Source organism: Oncorhynchus keta, chromosome 5 (assembly GCF_023373465.1).
Source record: "Oncorhynchus keta strain PuntledgeMale-10-30-2019 chromosome 5, Oket_V2, whole genome shotgun sequence".
NCBI lineage: Eukaryota > Metazoa > Chordata > Actinopteri > Salmoniformes > Salmonidae > Oncorhynchus > Oncorhynchus keta.
In genome coordinates this window covers 25,550,521-25,570,870 of record NC_068425.1, presented here as the reverse complement: position 1 = coordinate 25,570,870, position 20,350 = coordinate 25,550,521, and the positions used below count along the sequence as shown (strand labels likewise).

The 20,350-nt window shown below is 41.6% G+C and overlaps 1 protein-coding gene and 1 long non-coding RNA gene across 4 annotated transcripts in view; one reads left to right on the top strand and one right to left on the bottom strand.

Annotated features, from left to right (window-relative positions):
* Window positions 1-20,350, bottom strand: part of LOC118374090 (acid-sensing ion channel 2) — a 558,305-nt gene that overhangs the window by 322,500 nt on the left and 215,455 nt on the right. The window lies entirely within an intron of this gene.
* LOC127930087 (uncharacterized) lies at window positions 4,003-9,917 on the top strand. 2 transcript variants are annotated; one of them, XR_008136674.1, is made up of 4 exons: window positions 4,003-5,808; window positions 5,841-6,224; window positions 6,257-6,352; window positions 6,385-9,917. It is a non-coding gene; the product is annotated as an uncharacterized LOC127930087 (long non-coding RNA). The 2 variants fall into 2 exon arrangements; XR_008136675.1 differs by lacking the exon at window positions 6,257-6,352.

Sequence of the window (20,350 nt, the reverse complement as noted above, 5' to 3'; positions counted from 1 at the left end):
AAATAAATCACATGGGCAAAAACATTTTCATCTAAAATGATTAAATATTAAAGCTTTAAACCTCTCACTAAAAGCTTCATTCATACATAAATTATACTTAAACCCCAAAAGGTTCTCCAGTAGATTATTAACAAAGGCTCATCCTTTGTTCAAAAATGTTATTTTTTGTTCTTCTCTGCTCTGTAGATTTTGTTGCGAAGAGACAGAATCAATAGTTCATTTATTCTGGTATGGATCCTATGTAGCTTGTTTCTGGTCACAGATTCAGGAATAGTTAAAAAAAAATCACAACATCCAATTAAAATTAAATTAAATTAAAACCACGAGGGTGGTCTATGGTGATAGGTGGGATGGGCTGAGAGTGGCTGAGGGTTGGTCTATGCTGAGGGTTGGGATTAAAAAGCTTATGTTTGGTAATGTATTATTGTTATGTGATTGCTTTATATAAAAGTACCATGTATGTAAAATATATACGTAAAATGTATATGTAACATGTATGTATATGTAGCATAAAAGCTGTAAAAAATAAGAAAAAAAGGTATTTGTACTCTGAGGAGGGGGGGTGTTGGAGGGGTTAATAAAAAATAAAAATAAAAAATGTAAATAAATAAATAATAAGCGAGGTGCTGCACCACCTTGCCATCTTGGCTGCGCCACTATGTAAAGATTTCAAAGAAAATGAAACTGATATTAAGTAATGATAGAGTAACTATCATTGATCACAATGACATTGTTGTGAATTGGAAAACAGGCTGTTAATAAATTCAGAGCGTTATCATTGTCGTCTCTTGTAGTGGAAATGTCCTGTATTTACCAAATCATGAGAGAAAACCACACACAAGTCAGAGTTATCATAAAGTCCATCTTTATTTATATGAGCTCCATCACAACCCTGTGACTCTCAGATCAATTCAGGGTCTATCAATGAATTCTCTGAGAGCACTTACACATTGCAACTGAGATCCTTTATAGCAAAGACACACATAGCCAGACAGCATTGGCTATAAATTATCATTCAGCTTTGTCTCCTAAACTATGTTCTTATCTCGCTCTCAGGACCATAAAACAAAACCTATCAACAGGCATATATCAAATACACCCCTCCTTGACAAGATCACAGAGACACAGTGACTGGCACACAGACATTGTGGAGCCAAGAGATAATTGGTTTAAAATATATGTTTACATCTGAAGATAATCTTGACCCCTCCCCTCTCTGCGGCCCAAGTAACTTACCCCATGACAGAGAACAGATAACTGCAACCGGCCAACAGTATTATCCAAAAATAGACATTCTGATGAGAAGTAACTCACAAACATATAATGAAAATAAAACATATTATCTATGTTACCCAACTAATTCTGATTATTCCCCCACACTCATTGGCATTATTAAAGTGAAGACTGTTATTTTATTAAATCAATGCTCTGTAATTATCATTACATGATTAAACTAATCATGTAAATGTAATTAACTAGGAAGTCGGGGCACCAAGGAAAATCTTCAGATGACAAAGTTATAATTTTCCTAATATAACTCTTCTGATATTTTAATATCTGATCAATAAGTCTTCTAATTAATCAATTATTCTTCACCTCACGTTAGTCTCATTCCAACCTTTGTAAATTGTTGGTTATCTGCACGAATTCAGCCTTTACTATGAATCATCCATACATCAATTGTCTTAATCATTTATTTACTAACCAACTAAATAATCACAGAAATGCATAAACACACAAACAGTAGATATGGTTACAAGGAAATGATAGGGGAGGTTCCCTAGTGGGCTAAGCTGATATGAGGGCTTGGCGGACAAAGGGAAGTGGGTGTGGACTGAGAAGGGTGGGAAAGGCAAAATGAGTCACTACACAGTTGATACGTAATTATATTAATTTAAATGCTAATCCTTTACACACGAACGCTCACTCATTCAGGAATAATTGCAATCAATATATATTTACGCCCAGTGTGTCGTCATGATCCCTGTTGGAATCGTAAGTCCTTCTGTTGGAAAGTTCATCTGAGTGTCGCTCTCTCTCTGCTTCCCTGAAGTCTTTCGTGGTTAGAATGGATATTTCAGAGTACCATTCAGAATTGTTCTTAGAGAATAGATGTTTCAGCGGTTGTCGGTCTTCGCATCCCAGGTTGACAAAATTTCTAGCAGCAGACTAGCAGATAGATTAGTATCTAAGATTTGCTCTTATTCTGTCGGGATCGATAGTCTCAGAGCTCCACGTGGTATGGTTAGGAATTCAACAACCATTGCAAACCTTAGCCTATACTGAGGTTGTTGTGGTCTGAACCCAACCTGTGGCCCTTCGGTGTCCATCAAAGTACGTGTGGTCTGAAGAGGATTTCCTCAGGAAGGTTTTTTTTATTCATAACAGTAGAAAAGGACTGTTCCATGACGCCAGATCATGTCTGTGCTCATGGGGGCAGGCCAATTACTTAGTTAAACTTTAAAGGGAATACAATTCTTTCACATTAAAGGTTTAACGTCATATTACATAATTTCACAAATACTTTCATCTTTACTCATTCATTTTATACAATAATTTGATGCAAACCTCATAATTGAGAGATATAGTCATGTGTGTTTCCTGTCCTCTCTGAGGTCACCAAATGAAACACACTCGTCCCTTAAGTGTCCACGGATCATTCCGTGGACGTTTTGTCAAATCCCTATTTTGGGGATTTAGGAGTTCGCCATGTGAAATCCTTTGTTCTCTCTATGTGTCCCTTTCTGCATGGCCAGGGGGAGTGAGACTCTTCCAGGAATGTATGACCTGAAATAACAGAACCTGTGTGTAGGAGAGAGAGAGGGGAATTCCACGATCTATACCCAGAAAGGGCCACCTCAAGACATCATGTTCCTTAATAAATGCAGCACCTTTCAGCAGAAGGCTATCTCGACACAGAGCACACCCCGAAGTAGACTACAGCGTTATTCAAACAAACTTTGAAATGTCGGTCAAACAAAAATCGAATGACCAAAGCTGAGCATGCTAGAAAACCTCCTTCAACGAATGACAGAACATCTCCTAGATTTGGCAAAATCGAGTTATAAAGCTTATAAAGATCATGAATCTCAAGGTCCTCAGCCACCTTAGCTCGGCATGTTCACCCCGCTACCATCTAGAAGGTGGAGACAGTACAGGTGCATATAATCTGGGACCGAGAGACTGAAAGCAGCTTCTATCTGCAGGCCATCAGACTGTTTAATAGTCACTATTAGCCGGCCTCCGCGCAGTACCCTGCCCTGAACTAAAGTCACTGCTACTAGCCGGCCACCACCCGGTACTCAGCCCTGCACCTTAGAGACTGCTGTCCTATGTCACACCCTGATCTGTTTCACCTGTCTTTGTGATTGTCTCCACCCCTGTGTATTTATACCTGTGTTCTCTGTTTATCTGTTGCCAGTTCATCTTGTTTGTCAAGTCAACCAGCGTTACTGTATCTCAGTTCCAGCTTTCCCAGTCTCTCTTTTTCTCGCCCTGCTGGTTTTGACCCTTGCCTGTCCTGACTTTCAGCCTGCCTGCTTGTCCACTCTGCCTGCCCCTGACCCTGCCTGCTGTCCTGTACCGTTGCCCCACCTCTGGTTTACTGACCCCTGCCTGCCTTGACCTGTCTATTGCCTGCCCCTGACCCTGCCTGCCGTCCGGTACCGTTGCCCCACCTCTGGTTTACTGACCCCTGCCTGCCTTGACCTGTCTATTGCCTGCCCCTGACCCTGCCTGCCGTCCGGTACCGTTGCCCCACCTCTGGTTTACTGACCCCTGCCTGCCTTGTCTTGTCTATTGCCTTCCCCTGACCCTGACCCTGCCTGCAGTCCGGTACCGTTGCCCCACCTCTGGTTTACTGACCCCTGCCTGCCTTGACCTGTCTATTGCCTGCCCCTGACCCTGCCTGCCGTCCTGTACCGTTGCCCCTCCTCTGGTTTACTGACTCCTGCCTGCCTTGACCTGTCTATTGCCTGCCCCTGACCCTGCCTGCTGTCCTGTACCTTTGCCCCACCTCTGGTTTACTGACCCCTGCCTGCCTTGACCTGTCTATTGCCTTCCCCTGACCCTGACCCTGCCTGCCGTCCGGTACCGTTGCCCCACCTCTGGTTTACTGACCCCTGCCTGCCTTGACCTGTCTATTGCCTGCCCCTGACCCTGCCTGCCGTCCGGTACCATTGCCCCACCTCTGGTTTACTGACCCCTGCCTGCCTTGACCTGTCTATTGCCTGCCCCTGACCCTGCCTGCCGTCCGGTACCATTGCCCCACCTCTGGTTTACTGACCCCTGCCTGCCTTGACCTGTCTATTGCCTGCCCCTGACCCTGCCTGCCGTCCGGTACCATTGCCCTACCTCTGGTTTACTGACCCCTGCCTGCCTTGACCTGTCTATTGCCTGACCCTGTTGGATTATTAAACCATTGTTAATTCAACGTTGTCTGCATCTGGGTCTTACCTTCATACCTGACAACCTATGTACATAGTCATTGAACACTGGTCACTTTAATAAAGTTTACATACTGTTTTAGCCACTTCATATGTACAGTACATATATAGTTATATTCCTGACAATGCTCATTCTAATATTTCTATATTTCTTAATTATAATTTTTGGGCGATTTGTGTGTATTGTTCTTTATTGTTAGGTATTTCTGCACTGTTAGAGCCAGGAACATAAGCATTTCACGACACCCGCAATGACATCTGCAAAAGATATGTACGCGACCAATACCATTTGATTTGACAAAAATGCCTATGTAGTGAATTGTGCGTAGACCTATGAAATATGTGACTGTCTGAAGAGTCACAATGACAGCTCAAAGAGGCTCACATTATTTTATAGGCTATATGTTAGGGGTTTCCTGTAGGGTTTATTAACTGCATTCAGTTTGCGTGTGCAGCCCAGCAGTGTCAATTATGCATGTGGTTTGAATTTATGGCGATGTTGTGTGAAGTAAATATGCTAGGCTAAAGGCTTTCATGCAGCAACCTGTTTAGATAATGTGCTATAAAAAAATTATACTCTGCTTCTGCGCATGTTGTGTATTTTGTGGAATTGCATTAGTGGAACAATGGGATTTGTTTTGTTAATTTCCCAGGTCTTGTCATGACATTTCTTAGGGAAATGTGAAGAGCGTTCCCGGGACAGTCCCGGGATCCCGGTTATCCATGTTCATCCCGAGTGGATTTCTGTTAGCACAAAGCGCTACATGTCTACAGGCTAAATACTAACGACAAGGTTGTGTGATCAGTTCAATCTTGACATGAGCCAGTATAACGCAACACTGGCCTCTCATTAGTGTCATCAGTTGTGTCAAGGAATCAATTAATCAATCAGAAAATGAGCTTCTCTATTCACATGAGCCTTGTTAAGCATTTTAATGAGTGACTGGATGAATTAGAGGCATAGCCCAGCAGAGAGAGAGAAGCCTTTCAGAGGTCAAATCTGATGGTAGCCTTGGGAGGAACAGACTGAGTCTTGAGGGGGGTAGGAAAAGCCAACAGGCACTCTGGTAGTCTGGCAGGTCTTAAATTAGGCTGCTTATCTAATGTTCAACCATAATGACATCAGATGAAACATTTAGGTCATTATAATGACATCAGGTGAAACATTTAGGTCATTATAATGACATCAGGTGAAACATTTAGGTCATTATAATGACATCAGGTGAAACATTTAGGTCATTATAATGACATCAGGTGAAACATTTAGGTCATTATAATGACATCAGGTGAAACATTTAGGTCATTATAATGACATCAGGTGAAACATTTAGGTCATTATAATGACATCAGGTGAAACATTTAGGTCATTATAATGACATCAGATGAAACATTTAGGTCATTATAATGACATCAGGTGAAACATTTAGGTCATTATAATGACATCAGGTGAAACATTTAGGTCATTATAATGACATCAGGTGAAACATTTAGGTCATTATAATGACATCAGGTGAAACATTTAGGTCATTATAATGACATCAGGTGAAACATTTAGGTCATTATAATGACATCAGGTGAAACATTTAGGTCATTATAATGACATCAGGTGAAACATTTAGGTCATTATAATGACATCAGGTGAAACATTTAGGTCATTATAATGACATCAGGTGAAACATTTAGGTCATTATAATGACATCAGGTGAAACATTTAGGTCATTATAATGACATCAGGTGAAACATTTAGGTCATTATAATGACATCAGGTGAAACATTTAGGTCATTATAATGACATCAGATGAAACATTTAGGTCATTATAATGACATCAGGTGAAACATTTAGGTCATTATAATGACATCAGGTGAAACATTTAGGTCATTATAATGACATCAGGTGAAACATTTAGGTCATTATGGTGACATCAGGTGAAACATTTAGGTCATTATAATGACATCAGGTGAAACATTTAGGTCATTATAATGACATCAGGTGAAACATTTAGGTCATTATAATGACATCAGGTGAAACATTTAGGTCATTATAATGACATCAGGTGAAACATTTAGGTCATTATAATGACATCAGGTGAAACATTTAGGTCATTATAATGACATCAGGTGAAACATTTAGGTCATTATAATGACATCAGGTGAAACATTTAGGTCATTATAATGACATCAGGTGAAACATTTAGGTCATTATAATGACATCAGGTGAAACATTTAGGTAATTATGGTGAGGTTACAAAATGTCAAAAAGTAAAAGTCTTTGTTTAATCATTCATCTCACTAAATTAAATTACAGCGCCCAAACTGTCAAGCTTTTTAATAAATTAATGAGCCGAGGAAGAAGTTGTTCAGACTGGAACAACAGATACAGTTGAAGTGGGACGTTTACATACACCTTAGCCAAATACCTTTAAAATGACCTGTTTTAGGTCAGGATCACCACTTAATTTTAAGAATGTGAAATGTCAGAATAATAGTAGAGAGAATTATATATTTCAGCTTTTATTTTTTTCATCACATTCCCAGTGGGTCAGAAGTTTACATACACTCAATAAGTATTTGGTAGTATTGCCTTTAAATTGTTTAACTTGGGCCAAAAGTTTCAGGTAGCCTTCCACAAGCCTCCCACAATAAGCTGGGTGAATTTTGGCCCTTTCCTCCTGCTCCTTGCTCGCACACGCTTTTTCAGTTCTGCCCAGACATTTTCTACAGGATTGAGGTCAGGACTATGTTATGGCCACTCCAATACCTTGACTTTGTTGTCCTTTGTTTGCCAAAACTTTGGAAGTTTCCTTGGGGTCATTGTCCATTTGGAAGACCACTTTGCGACCAAGCTTTAACTTCCTGACTGATGTCTTAAGATGTTGCTTCAATACATCCACATAATTTTACTTATTCATGATGCCATCTATTTTGTGAAGTGCACCAGTCCCTCCTGCAGCAAAGCACCCCCACAACATGATGCTGCCACTCCCGTGCTTAAACTTCTGGCCCACTGGAATTGTGATACAGTGAATTCTAAGTGAAATAATCTGTCTGTAAACAATTGTTCACAAAAATATTCATCCGCCAGTCAATGTATTGTCTATGGCGATAGAAAATAGATGAGGTCCCGTTTACAATGCCTACAGCTTCCAAACGATGTCGCCAGTACTGGCATTTCATTGCATGTTTATCCTTGGTGGGATGACGTATAGGCACTTCCTGTCTTGGGGTCCACCGAGGAAGTTATGAAAGTGAAAAAATGGATGATGATTTCAAGACTTGCTGCTATCGAATACAGATCGCCCCGTGATCAATTTTATCGATTATTAACATTTATTAATACCTGAAGTTGGTTTACAAAATTAGTTTGAAGTGATTTGTAAAAGTTTATTGGCAACTTTTTTAATTTTAAAAAGTGACGTTGCGTATTGTAAAGGTGAATTTTCCTGGATCAGACGGCCTTCATAAATGGACATTTTGGGTATACAATGACGGATTTAATCGGGAAAAAGACCCAATTGTGATGTTTATGGGACATATAGAAGTGCCAACAAAGAAGCTTGTCAAAGGTAATGAATGTTTTATATTTTATTTCTGCGTTTTGTGTAGCGCCGGCTACCGCTAATTATTTTGTTTAGGCCTCATTCAGGTATTTTGGGGGGTGCATGCTATCAGATAATAGCTTATCATGCTTTCGCCGAAAAGTATTTTACAAATCGGACATGTTGGCTAGATTCACAACGAGTGCAGCTTTAACTGAGTACCTTGCATGTGTGTTTTAATGAAAGTTTGAGTTTTATCGAGTACTACAGTTGGCGCTCTGAAATTTCCGCTGATTTTGGTGGGGGCTAATGAGAGCTGAATGAGTCAGGGCACTGCCAGACTGGCATGAGCTGATCACGCGTGCTCACGTGAGAGTTAGCTCTGTTCCATTGCATTTCTACAGACAAAGGAATTCTCCGGTTGGAACATTATTGAAGATTTATGATAAAAACATCCTAAAGATTGATTAACGGGATCTTTGCGGATCTCAGCCATAAGAGGTTTAATGCATTTGAGCCAATCATTTGTGTTGTGACAAGGGGTGGTATACAGAATATAGCCCTATTTGGTAAAAGACCAAGTCCATATTATGGCAAAAACAGCTCAAACAAGCAAAGAGAAACGACAGTCATTATTTTAAGATATGAAGGTCAATCAATGCGGAAAATTAAAAGGAATTTGAAAGTTTCTCTCATGAGGATTGCCACAGGAAAGAAAGACCCAGAGTTACCCTGCTGCAGAGCATAAGTTCATTAGAGTTAACTGCACCTCAGATTGCAGCCCAAATAAATGCTTCACAGAGTTCAAGTAAGAGACACATCTCAACATCAACTGTTCAGAGGAGACTGTATGAATCAGACCTTCATGGTCAAATTGCTGCAACGAAACCACTACTAAAGGACACCAATAAGAAGAATAGACTTGCTTTGGCCAAGAAACACGAGCAATTGAAATTAGACCGGTGGAAATCTGTCCTTTGGTCTGATGAGTCCAAATGAGAGATTTTTGGTTCCAATAATGTCTTTATGAGATGCAGAGTAGGTGAATGGATGATCTCTGCATGTGTAGTTTCCATCGTGAAGCATGGAGGACGAGGTGTGATGGTGTGGGGGTGCTTTGCTGGTGACACTGTCAGTGATTTATTTACAATTCAAGGCACACTTAACCAGCATATCTACCCCAGCATTCTGCAATGACACACCTTCCCATCTAGTTTGTGCTTAGTGGGACTATAATTTTTTTTCAACAGGACAGTGACCCAACACACCTCCAGGCTGTGTAAGGGCTATTTGACCAAGAATAAGAGTGATGTAGTGCTGCATCAGATGACCTGGCCTCCCCAGTCACCCAACCTCAACTCAATTTAGATGGTTAGGGATGAGTTGGACCTCAGAGTGAAGGAAAAGCAGCCAACAAGTGCTCAGCATATGTGGGAACTCCTTCAAGACTGGTGGAAAAGCATTCCAGGTGAAGCTGGTTGAGAGAATGCTAAGAGTGTGCCAAGCTTTCACCATGGCAAAAGGTGGCTACTTTGAAGAATCTCAAATATATAATATATTTTGATTTGTTTAACCTTTCTAGCGCAGGGGAACCCTTTAGACAACATTCCTCTGAAAAGGCAGAGCGCGAAATTCAAAAATATTTTTTTTAAATATGTAACTTTCACACATTAACAAGTCCAATACAGCAAATGATAGGTGAACATCTTGTTAATCTACCCATCATGTCCGATTTAAAAAATGCTTTACAGCTAAAGCACAACATATGATTATGTTAGATCACTGCCAAGTCGATTAAACACACAGTTATTTTCCAGCCAAAGATGGAGTCACAAAAAGCAGAAATATAGATCAAATGAATCACTAACCTTTGATGATCTTCATCAGATGACACTCATAGGACATCATGTTACACAATACATGTATGTTTTGTTCGATAATGTGCATATTTATATCCAAAAATCTCATTTTACATTGGCGCCTTACGTGCAGTAATGTTTTGATTCCAAAACATCCGGTGATTTTGCAGAAATACTCATCATAAACATTGATAAAAGATACTAGTGTTATTCACATAATTAAAGATAAGACTTCTCCTGAATGCAATCGCTGTGTCAGATTTTTTAAAAACCTTACGGAAAAAATATAATCTGAGAACGGCGCTCAGAACCCAAAACAGCCAGAGGAATATCCTCCATTTTGGAATCAACAAAGTTAGAAACAACACCATAAATATTCACTTACCTTTGATGATCTTCATCAGAAGGCACTCCCAGGAATCCCAGTTCCACAATAAATGACTGATTTGTTCCATAAAGTTCCATCATTTATGTCCAAATAACCATTTGTTGTTAGCGTGTTCAGCCAAGTAATCCATCTTCATGAGGCACAGGCACTTCATCAAGACAAAAACTCGAAAAGTTCCGCTGCAGTCCTTTAGAAACATGTCAAACGATGTATGGAATCAATTGTTAGCATGTTTTTAACATAAAACATCAATAATGTTCCAACTGGAGAATTCCTTTGTCTTCAGAAAAAGCACTGGAATGCGAGGTAACTCTGTTGGGAGCGCGTGTCATGAGACCAAGGCTCTCTGCCAGACCACTGACTCAAAGAGGTCTCATGAGCCCCGTCTTTATAGTAGAATTCTCAAACCATTTCTAAAGATGATTGACATCTAGTGGAAGCCCTAGGAAGTGCAACCTCATCCATATCTCAATGTGTATTCGGTAGGCCAAGCTTTGAAAAACTACAAACCTCAGATGTCCCACTTCCTGGTTGGATTTGTCTCAGGTTTTCGCCTGCCATATGAGTTCTGTTATACTCATAGACATAATTCAAACAGTTTTAGAAACTTCAGTGTTTTCTATCCAATACTAATAATAATATGCATATATTAGCATCTGGGACAAAGTAGGAGGCAGTTCACTCTGGGCACGCTATTCATCCAAAAGTGAAAATGCTGCCCCCTATCCCAAAAAGGTTAACACTTTTTGGGTTACTACATGATTCCATATGTGTTATTTCATAGTTTTGATGCCTTCACTATTATTCTACAATGTCAAAAATAGTAAAATAAAATAAAAACCCTTGAATGAATAAATGTGTCCAAACTTTTGACTGGTGCTGTACACACACACGCTGGCTCTCTATAATTTTGTTTAGATGGATAGATGGTGAATGAAGGAAAATGGGGAAAACTTTGTGACAGATTAATCAGGTAAAGGATTTTGCTGAGAACATCATTTTTTATCCCAGGCTGTGAACTCTATAGTCATAATAGTTATTAACTCACTCAGTCAGTTAATTTATTTTCTACAGACCCCTACAGGCTCAAAATAGCTCACAACTCCCCTTCAAAATGCACTTGCCCTTCGCTTACAGTTAATTACTGTTTGGAGAATAATTCATATTTCATATTTCTGGTCAAAGGATGACGGAAAACATATGAATATTGATGCACCTTTCATTACATTTCATTATGACCAAAATTATATTTTCAACTTACCCAGCATTAAGTATTTATGCCATGTCTCTGCAGGGTGTACACAGCAGTTAATGGATTGACAGACTCCCAGTAGTTGGTTAAATATGACCTTCCTCTCCATGCATTATGGCATTGTTACCACATTCTTTATGGGCCCATTAACTGCACTGAACCACTGGGTTGACACAACGACAGAGATGGTTCAGTATATTAATGGCAGATTGAGGGGATGGGGTGATGAGGTAATGTTCTGTGGGAGGAGGTTTAAGTGGCTCATCCTTTCTCCCCTTTTTGTGATGCCACAGCAAACGAGAGACTGTTTTTGCTGGACAATATTAGAAGACGGACCAGGATCTGAACTTCCCTCCCTGGCAGGCCTGTCTGTCTATCTGTTGTCAGGAAGCTGCAGTCTTTAGATGGCCTTGTTCCTCCATGGTCTTTGATTTCACTGAAGACAGTTTCAGGCCTTCTGATGGATAAAACATGTACTCCTATTCCCCTTTCAGCAGTGGACATGCCCAGACTGCCAGACTGGCCCACTGTCCCCATTCCAATGTCTGACTGTTGGAGAGACAGGTTTAGAGAAGTGTTACCCAGCCAGACACAGCATTCTGAAACTAATAAGACACCCCTCCCCTCCTATTCACACAGACATGTTCAAAATCACAGCCACTCTCTGTCTCCAGGCCTGCACTATGTGAACACTATAGAGATGCTGATATGCAGTACTTGAATACAGAGTCACACAGTGCAGTAGAAGCACACACACATGCAAGTCACACACACACACATACATACACACACGTCAGGCACACACATGTGCACACACACAGTGCAGTCTGATTCCGACTCCTTTATATCAGAGAACGAACAGATAACCTTTCCCCATAATATCCTGATTGGACTCCAATGTCTAATTGCAGTGAGTAGATATATTGGTCCACCCGTGTAATTCAGTTATAACAAGGCTCTCCTGTGTATTAATTGATGCCCCCACACAGCCAGCGTTTGTCTCTCCGTGTTCCTCTACATCTTACACAGTAGACCTACCCACGGGTGGAATTACTGTCTTTGGCAAATGCTCACATGCCATGAAATTGGAAGGATGATGTTGGAGGAGGGAGTGCAAGGGGAGAAGGAGAGAGGTGGTTAGGAATGTCACCGAGGCTATCAGATAACAATCAAATGATGCTGTATGTATCCTAATGCCGAGTGGACACTCCAATGCCAAACCAAACTTATTGCTACGCCCAGGTGTGGGTAATTCAAGGGTTGCAGACTGCAGTGAGTGCAGGCTTTTGTTACAGGCCAGTTCCAACACACATGATTCCATTAACTAACTGCTCATCTGAAACTAGATTAGAGTCAGGTGTGTTCTGTAATTACTGTCTGTTGTTCTCTGTTTTTTTTTAATATTTTTTTTACCCCGATTTCTCCCCAATTTCGTGGTATCCAATTGTTTAGTAGCTACTATCTTGTCTCATCGCTACAACTCCCGTACGGGCTCGGACAAGACGAAGGTTGAAAGTCATGTGTCCTCCGATACACAACCCAACCAAGCTGCACTGCTTCTTAACACAGCACACATCCAACCCGGAAACCAGCCGCACCAATGTGCCAGAGGAAACACCTGGCAACCTTAGTTAGCGTGCACTGCACCCGGCCCGCCACAGGTGTCGCTGGGGCGCGATGAGACAAGGATATCCCTACCGGCCAAACCCTCCCTAACCCGGGCGACGCTAGGCCAATTGTGCGTTGCCCCACGGACCTCCCGTTCACGGCTGGTTATGACAGAGTCTGGGCGCGAACCCAGAGTCTCTGGTGGCACAGAGACTTAACCACTGCGCCACCCAGGAGGCCCTGTTCTCTGTTGTTAATCTCTGTTGTTAATCTCTGTTGTTGTTCTCTGTTGTTGTTCTCTGTTGTTAATCTCTGTTGTTGTTCTCTGTTGCTGCTCTCTGTTGTTGTTCTCTGTTGTTAATCTCTGTTGTTGTTCTCTGTTGTTGTTCTCTGTTGCTGCTGTCTGTTGTTGCTCTCTGTTGCTGCTGTCTGTTGTTGTTCTCTGTTGCTGCTGTCTGTTGTTGTTCTCTGTTGTTGATCTCTGTTGTTGTTCTCTGTTGCTGCTCTCTGTTGTTGTTCTCTGTTGTTAATCTCTGTTGTTGTTCTCTGTTGTTGTTCTCTGTTGCTGCTGTCTGTTGTTGCTCTCTGTTGCTGCTCTCTGTTGTTGTTCTCTGTTGCTGCTCTCTGTTGTTGTTCTCTGTTGTTGTTCTCTGTTGTTGTTCTCTGTTGTTGTTCTCTGTTGTTGTTCTCTTTTGTTGTTCTCTGTTGTGGCTCTCTGTTGTTGCTCTCTGTTGTTGTTCTCTGTTGTTGTTCTCTGTTGTTGTTCTCTGTTGCTGCTGTCTGTTGTTGTTCTCTGTTGTTGCTCTCTGTTGCTGCTGTCTGTTGTTGTTCTCTGTTGTTGTTCTCTGTTGTTGTTCTCTGTTGTTGCTCTATGGTTGTTCTCTGTTGTTGTTCTCTTTTGTTGTTCTCTGTTGTGGCTCTCTGTTGTTGCTCTCTGTTGTTGTTCTCTGTTGTTAATCTCTGTTGTTGTTCTCTGTTGTTGTTCTCTGTTGTTGTTCTCTGTTGTTGTTCTCTGTTGTTGTTCTCTGTTGTTGTTCTCTGTTGTTGTTCTCTGTTGTTGTTCTCTGTTGATGCTCTATGGTTGTTCTCTGTTGTTGTTCTCTGTTGTGGCTCTCTGTTGTTGCTCTCTGTTGTTGTTCTCTGTTGTTAATCTCTGTTGTTGTTCTCTGTTGTTGTTCTCTTTTGTTGTTCTCTGTTGTGGCTCTCTGTTGTTGCTCTCTGTTGTTGTTCTCTGTTGTTGTTCTCTGTTGTTGTTCTCTGTTGCTGCTGTCTGTTGTTGTTCTCTGTTGTTGTTCTCTGTTGTTGTTCTCTGTTGATGCTCTCTGTTGTTGTTCTCTGTTGTTGTTCTCTGTTGTTGCTCTCTGTTGCTGCTGTCTGTTGTTGCTCTCTGTTGTTGTTCTCTGTTGTTGTTCTCTTTTGTTGTTCTCTGTTGCTGCTGTCTGTTGTTGTTCTCTGTTGTTGTTCTCTGTTGTTGTTCTCTGTTGCTGCTGTCTGTTGTTGTTCTCTGTTGTTGTTCTCTGTTGTTGCTCTCTGTTGTTGTTCTCTGTTGTTGTTCTCTGTTGTTGTTCTCTGTTGTTGTTCTCTTTTGTTGTTCTCTGTTGTGGCTCTCTGTTGTTGCTCTCTGTTGTTGTTCTCTGTTGTTAATCTCTGTTGTTGTTCTCTGTTGTTGTTCTCTTTTGTTGTTCTCTGTTGTGGCTCTCTGTTGTTGTTCTCTGTTGTTGTTCTCTGTTGTTGTTCTCTGTTGCTGCTGTCTGTTGTTGTTCTCTGTTGTTGCTCTCTGTTGCTGCTGTCTGTTGTTGCTCTCTGTTGTTGTTCTCTGTTGTTGTTCTCTGTTGTTGCTCTCTGTTGCTGCTGTCTGTTGTTGTTCTCTGTTGCTGCTCTCTGTTGTTGCTCTCTGTTGCTGCTGTCTGTTGTTGTTCTCTGTTGCTGCTCTCTGTTGTTGTTCTCTGTTGTTGTTCTCTGTTGCTGCTCTCTGTTGCTGTTGTCTGTTGTTGTTCTCTGTTGCTGCTCTCTGTTGTTGTTCTCTGTTGTTGTTCTCTGTTGTTGTTCTCTGTTGCTGCTGTCTGTTGTTGTTCTCTGTTGCTGCTCTCTGTTGTTGTTCTCTGTTGTTGTTCTCTGTTGTTGTTCTCTGTTGTTGTTCTCTGTTGCTGCTCTCTGTTGTTGTTCTCTGTTGTTAATCTCTGTTGTTGTTCTCTGTTGCTGCTCTCTGTTGTTGTTCTCTGTTGTTAATCTCTGTTGTTGTTCTCTGTTGTTGTTCTCTGTTGTTGTTCTCTGTTGCTGCTGTCTGTTGTTGCTCTCTGTTGCTGCTGTCTGTTGTTGTTCTCTGTTGTTAATCTCTGTTGTTGTTCTCTGTTGTTGTTCTCTGTTGTTGCTCTCTGTTGTTGTTCTCTGTTGTTGTTCTCTGTTGCTGCTGTCTGTTGTTGTTCTCTGTTGTTGTTCTCTGTTGTTGTTCTCTGTTGCTGCTCTCTGTTGTTGTTCTCTGTTGTTGTTCTCTGTTGCTGCTCTCTGTTGTTGCTCTCTGTTGTTGTTCTCTGTTGTTGCTCTCTGTTGTTGTTCTCTGTTGCTGCTCTCTGTTGTTGCTCTCTGTTGTTGTTCTCTGTTGTTACTCTCTGTTGTTGTTCTCTGTTGTTGCTCTCTGTTGTTGTTCTCTGTTGTTGCTCTCTGTTGTTGCTCTCTGTTGTTGTTCTCTGTTGTTGCTCTCTGTTGTTGTTCTCTGTTGCTGCTCTCTGTTGTTGCTCTCTGTTGTTGTTCTCTGTTGTTGCTCTCTGTTGCTGCTGTCTGTTGTTGCTCTCTGTTGTTGCTGTCTATTGTTGCTCTCTGTTGCTGCTGTCTGTTGTTGCTCTCTGTTGTTGTTCTCTGTTGTTGATCTCTGTTGTTGTTCTCTGTTGTTGCTCTCTGTTGTTGCTCTCTGTTGTTGCTGTCTGTTGTTGCTCTCTGTTGCTGCTGTCTGTTGTTGTTCTCTGTTGTTGTTCTCTGTTGTTGCTCTCTGTTGCTGCTGTCTGTTGATGCTGTCTGTTGTTGCTCTCTGTTGCTGCTCTCTGTTGTTGTTCTCTGTTGTTGCTCTCTGTTGTTGTTCTCTGTTGTTGTTCTCTGTTGTTGTTCTCTGTTGTTGCTCTCTGTTGCTGCTGTCTGTTGTTGTTCTCTGTTGTTGTTCTCTGTTGTTGTTCTCTGTTGTTGTTCTCTGTTGCTGCTGTCTGTTGTTGCTGTCTGTTGTTGCTCTCTGTTGCTGCTCTCTGTTGCTGCTCTCTGTTGATGTTCTCTGTTGCTGCTCTCTGTTGATGCTCTCTGTTGTTGCTCTCTGTTGCTGCTCTCTGTTGTTGTTCTCTGTTGCTGCTCTCTGTTGTTGTTCTCTGTTGCTGCTCTCTGTTGCTGCTCTCTGTTGTTGTTCTCTGTTGCTGCTCTCTGTTGTTGTTCTCTGTTGTTGCTCTCTGTTGTTGCTCTCTGTTGTTGTTCTCTGTTGTTGCTCTCTGTTGTTGTTCTCTGTTGTTGTTCTCTGTTGCTGCTCTCTGTTGTTGCTCTCTGTTGCTGCTCTCTGTTGTTGTTCTCTGTTGTTGTTCTCTGTTGTTGTTCTCTGTTGCTGCTGTCTGTTGATGCTGTCTGTTGTTGCTCTCTGTTGCTGCTCTCTGTTGCTGCTCTCTGTTGATGTTCTCTCTTGCTGCTCTCTGTTGTTGTTCTCTGTTGTTGCTCTCTGTTGTTGCTCTCTGTTGTTGTTCTCTGTTGTTGCTCTCTGTTGTTGTTCTCTGTTGTTGTTCTCTGTTGTTGTTCTCTGTTGTTGTTCTCTGTTGTTGCTCTCTGTTGTTGTTCTCTGTTGTTGTTCTCTGTTGTTGCTCTCTGTTGCTGCTCTCTGTTGCTGCTCTCTGTTGTTGTTCTCTGTTGTTGCTCTCTGTTGCTGCTCTCTGTTGCTGCTCTCTGTTGTTGTTCTCTGTTGTTGCTCTCTGTTGTTGTTCTCTGTTGTTGTTCTCTGTTGTTGTTCTCGGTTGTTGTTCTCTGTTGTTGTTCTCTGTTGTTGTTCTCTGTTGTTGTTTTCTGTTGTTGCTCTCTGTTGTTGTTCTCTGTTGTTGCTCTCTGTTGTTGTTCTCTGTTGCTGCTGTCTGTTGTTGCTCTCTGTTGCTGCTGTCTGTTGTTGTTCTCTGTTGTTAATCTCTGTTGTTGTTCTCTGTTGTTGTTCTCTGTTGTTGCTCTCTGTTGTTGTTCTCTGTTGTTGTTCTCTGTTGCTGCTGTCTATTGTTGTTCTCTGTTGCTGCTGTCTGTTGTTGTTCTCTGTTGTTGTTCTCTGTTGTTGTTCTCTGTTGTTGTTCTCTGTTGCTGCTCTCTGTTGTTGTTCTCTGTTGTTGTTCTCTGTTGCTGCTCTCTGTTGTTGCTCTCTGTTGTTGTTCTCTGTTGTTGCTCTCTGTTGTTGTTCTCTGTTGCTGCTCTCTGTTGCTGCTCTCTGTTGTTGTTCTCTGTTGTTGTTCTCTGTTGTTGTTCTCTGTTGTTGTTCTCTGTTGTTGTTCTCTGTTGTTGCTCTCTGTTGTTGTTCTCTGTTGCTGCTCTCTGTTGCTGCTCTCTGTTGTTGTTCTCTGTTGTTGCTCTCTGTTGTTGTTCTCTGTTGTTGTTCTCTGTTGTTGTTCTCTGTTGTTGTTCTCTGTTGTTGTTCTCTGTTGTTGTTCTCTGTTGTTGTTCTCTGTTGTTGCTCTCTGTTGTTGTTCTCTGTTGTTGCTCTCTGTTGTTGTTCTCTGTTGCTGCTGTCTGTTGTTGCTGTCTGTTGTTGTTCTCTGTTGACGCTGTCTGTTGTTGTTCTCTGTTGTTGCTCTCTGTTGTTGTTCTCTGTTGATGCTGTCTGTTGTTGTTCTCTGTTGTTGCTCTCTGTTGTTGTTCTCTGTTGATGCTCTCTGTTGTTGCTCTCTGTTGTTGCTCTCTGTTGTTGTTCTCTGTTGTTGCTCTCTGTTGTTGTTCTCTGTTGCTGCTGTCTGTTGTTGCTGTCTGTTGTTGTTCTCTGTTGACGCTGTCTGTTGTTGTTCTCTGTTGTTGCTCTCTGTTGTTGTTCTCTGTTGTTGCTCTCTGTTGTTGTTCTCTGTTGTTGCTCTCTGTTGTTGTTCTCTGTTGATGCTCTCTGTTGTTGCTCTCTGTTGTTGCTCTCTGTTGTTGTTCTCTGTTGTTGCTCTCTGTTGTTGTTCTCTGTTGTTGTTCTCTGTTGTTGTTCTCTGTTGTTGTTCTCTGTTGTTGCTCTCTGTTGTTGTTCTCTGTTGTTGCTCTCTGTTGTTGTTCTCTGTTGTTGTTCTCTGTTGTTGTTCTCTGTTGTTGCTCTCTGTTGTTGTTCTCTGTTGTTGTTCTCTGTTGTTGTTCTCTGTTGTTGTTCTCTGTTGTTGTTCTCTGTTGTTGCTCTCTGTTGTTGTTCTCTGTTGTTGCTCTCTGTTGTTGTTCTCTGTTGTTGTTCTCTGTTGTTGTTCTCTGTTGTTGTTCTCTGTTGTTGTTCTCTGTTGTTGCTCTCTGTTGTTGTTCTCTGTTGTTGCTCTCTGTTGTTGTTCTCTGTTGTTGTTCTCTGTTGTTAATCTCTGTTGTTGCTCTCTGTTGTTGTTCTCTGTTGATGCTGTCTGTTGTTAATCTCTGTTGTTAATCTCTGTTGTTGTTCTCTGTTGTTGTTCTCTGTTGTTGTTCTCTGTTGCTGCTGTCTGTTGTTGCTCTCTGTTGTTGTTCTCTGTTGTTGCTCTCTGTTGTTGTTCTCTGTTGTTGTTCTCTGTTGTTGTTCTCTGTTGTTGCTCTCTGTTGTTGTTCTCTGTTGTTGCTCTCTGTTGTTGTTCTCTGTTGTTGTTCTCTGTTGTTGTTCTCTGTTGATGCTGTCTGTTGTTAATCTCTGTTGTTAATCTCTGTTGTTGTTCTCTGTTGTTGCTCTCTGTTGCTGCTGTCTGTTGTTGCTCTCTGTTGTTGTTCTCTGTTGTTGCTCTCTGTTGTTGTTCTCTGTTGTTGCTCTCTGTTGTTGTTCTCTGTTGTTGCTCTCTGTTGTTGTTCTCTGTTGTTGTTCTCTGTTGTTGTTCTCTGTTGTTGCTCTCTGTTGTTGTTCTCTGTTGTTGCTCTCTGTTGTTGTTCTCTGTTGTTGTTCTCTGTTGTTGTTCTCTGTTGCTGCTGTCTGTTGTTGCTCTCTGTTGTTGTTCTCTGTTGTTGCTCTCTGTTGTTGTTCTCTGTTGTTGTTCTCTGTTGTTGTTCTCTGTTGTTGCTCTCTGTTGTTGTTCTCTGTTGTTGCTCTCTGTTGTTGTTCTCTGTTGCTGCTGTCTGTTGTTGCTCTCTGTTGTTGTTCTCTGTTGTTGCTCTCTGTTGTTGTTCTCTGTTGTTGTTCTCTGTTGTTGTTCTCTGTTGTTGCTCTCTGTTGTTGTTCTCTGTTGTTGCTCTCTGTTGTTGTTCTCTGTTGTTGTTCTCTGTTGTTGTTCTCTGTTGTTGTTCTCTGTTGCTGCTGTCTGTTGTTGCTCTCTGTTGTTGTTCTCTGTTGTTGCTCTCTGTTGTTGTTCTCTGTTGTTGTTCTCTGTTGCTGCTGTCTGTTGTTGTTCTCTGTTGTTGTTCTCTGTTGTTGTTCTCTGTTGTTGTTCTCTGTTGTTGTTCTCTGTTGTTGTTCTCTGTTGTTGCTCTCTGTTGTTGTTCTCTGTTGTTGTTCTCTGTTGTTGTTCTCTGTTGTTGTTCTCTGTTGTTGTTCTCTGTTGTTGCTCTCTGTTGTTGTTCTCTGTTGTTGCTCTCTGTTGTTGTTCTCTGTTGTTGTTCTCTGTTGTTGCTCTCTGTTGTTGTTCTCTGTTGTTGTTCTCTGTTGTTGTTCTCTGTTGTTGTTCTCTGTTGCTGCTGTCTGTTGTTGCTCTCTGTTGCTGCTGTCTGTTGTTGTTCTCTGTTGTTGTTCTCTGTTGCTGCTGTCTGTTGTTGCTCTCTGTTGCTGCTGTCTGTTGTTGTTCTCTGTTGTTAATCTCTGTTGTTGTTCTCTGTTGTTGCTCTCTGTTGCTGCTGTCTGTTGTTGTTCTCTGTTGTTGCTCTCTGTTGTTGTTCTCTGTTGTTGTTCTCTGTTGTTGCTCTCTGTTGTTGCTCTCTGTTGTTGTTCTCTGTTGTTGCTCTCTGTTGTGGTTCTCTGTTGATGCTGAACCAGGGGGTCTGTAGTGACGCCTCCAGCACTGAGATGCAGTGCCTTAGACCGATGAGCCACTCGGTGCCGCATACTAAGGTCTCCTGTCCTACAGAGGAGGGGTTACGAGTCAAGGACGAAGTTGAAACTGCACACATCTGTGTTGTGTGTCATGGTGAAAGAACAG